Source organism: Myotis davidii, unplaced genomic scaffold (assembly GCF_000327345.1).
Source record: "Myotis davidii unplaced genomic scaffold, ASM32734v1 scaffold1145, whole genome shotgun sequence".
Taxonomy (NCBI): Eukaryota; Metazoa; Chordata; class Mammalia; order Chiroptera; family Vespertilionidae; genus Myotis; species Myotis davidii.
The window spans coordinates 8,092-10,015 of record NW_006295818.1 but is presented as its reverse complement, the minus strand read 5'-3'; the positions used below and the strand labels follow the sequence as shown (position 1 = coordinate 10,015).

General features: G+C 59.3%; 1 long non-coding RNA gene across 1 annotated transcript in view; it reads right to left on the bottom strand.

Moving 5' to 3' along the window:
• Window positions 1–1,646, bottom strand: part of LOC107184218 — a 23,431-nt gene extending 21,785 nt beyond the window's left edge. Inside the window, exon 1 of the long non-coding RNA XR_001515042.1 lies at window positions 1,624–1,646. This is a non-coding gene — a long non-coding RNA (uncharacterized LOC107184218). The remainder of the gene's footprint in view (window positions 1–1,623) is intronic.
• Window positions 1,647–1,924: the final 278 nt, after the last annotated feature.

The following is a 1,924-nucleotide window of genomic DNA, read 5'->3' as shown; positions in this document are numbered from 1 at the left end:
CTTCTCTCTCTAGCTTTCCTGGGCCGCCATCTGACTAGGCCTCCTGGCTCACACTCCCCGCGCGGCCGTGGGCGGGGAAGTTCCTGGTTGTGTCCAGTGGAGATGCACCAGATAGAATCTAGCTGCAAAGTGGCACCGGACTTAAACGGGGAGCACCCAGCACAAGGTCTGGACCCTGGGAACGCAAGAATGCTGGCAGCTGTCTATTGCCAGGTGTAATGATACCTCCCGTGCCCAGGGGCGCTGCGCCACTTCTACAGAAAGGTACCTGTCCCAAGGGGGTTCAAAGCCGAGCGTACACACCCGGAAACCCCGCTCTTTCCACATGCCTGCGTTTGGGATATGTCTTTGAAGGATGACATTCACTTCATTTTAGACTATTTTTTAATGCTGTCGCTGAGCTATTATGTAGGGTGCCCCAAAATGTATACACACACTTTGAATAATTATAAAGGCGGTGTTCATGAAAATAGATTTCATTTTCAAAATTGAGCCACCAGCTGTTAAAGTGTGTGTGCATATTTTGGGACACCTGTATGTGTGCTAAACTTCAAGTATTACAGGAGGGAAAAGAAACTTGTAGGAAGTGTGGCCCCCCGCCCCCCCCCCCCTCCCCGCCCAAGTCCTCACTGTTACAGATTCACTGAGCGCCTGCTACAGCGCTTGCTGTGCCTGCAGGTTGCCATTGCTCGTGGGTTCCCTCTCCTCGACCTGAGTGGGGTCTGGAGGAGTCCTGCTCAGCACCTGCTGATGTGGCAGCCTCTGCCTGGCGCATGCCCACCTTAGCCCCTGAGACCGGCCTGCCATCGGTCATGCCGTGGCCCGTGGGTAAAGCCTGCGATCGGGTCACTGCAGAAGGAAGCGCACAGGTGCACTAACCACGGCCTCCCTCCCCAGTCATCACACCTGAGCCAGACACCTGAGCAGGAAGCGCTCCCTGAACCCAGCCAGGTGCCCCTCACAGGCCAGCGATGTGGGAGGCCAGGGGCTGGAAACCCGGGCAGGTGAAGGTCAGTGCCCGGTGCTCTCTGAGGGACAGGGAGTGGAGGACGTCTCCCACCAATTGGTGGGCCCCAAGGGACGTCAGGGTCATGCCTGTTTTTCCAAAGGCCCCGTGGCCAGGCAGGAGGTGGAGGCTGATGCCAGGAGGAGGCTGGGTGGGTTCTCGGGAGGGTGGGGTCTTTAACGGCGGCCAGGACACAGGCCATCCCGGGGCCCCCGCTGGTGTTTGGTGAGTACGTGTTGCCTAGAGGGTGGAGGGCGGGAGAAGCTCAGGACCAACCACGCTGTTCTCATCTACGCGGTGATGGCAGCCCCCGTCCCACACGCCAGGGACACGGCGCCCTCACTGTTGAGTGTGGCTGCTGCTTGGCCCTGTTCATCGCACAGGGTGGAGGTGGGAGTGGGAGGGGAGGTCTGAAAGGGTTTAAGCACAGCCCAAATGCAGGACGGAACTATCATAATTACTAGGAAAATAAACCCATGCAGCTTTGTCTGTGGGACACTCCTGCCCACGCCGACATCCTTGCACAGGTCTCGGCAGTGCAAGGCAGCGCTCCATCCACACTGTGGGTCACTGCGCGTCCTTCTCGGCGGAAGGGCGGTCCCCCAGGCGCAGCCTACCTGCAGGCTGTAGTTGGCACCTCCCGTGCCCAGGGGCGCTGCGCCACTTCCACAGGAAGGTACCTGTCCCAATGGGGTTCAAAGCCGAGGATGGGAGGAGAGGACAGGAGGCTGGAGGGAGCGTGGGTTCGGGTTGGGAGGGGGTAGGGGAGGGAGACAGGACAGAGAAGAGGTGAGGAATTCATCACCTTCCCCGTGTGGCCAAGCGGCAGCTGTGCGGAGCCTACCTCATACGCTCTGTTGTCGAGTCCGTAGAGGCCCAAGTACCGCTCAGAAAATGCCGACGCTGGTGGGTACGAGC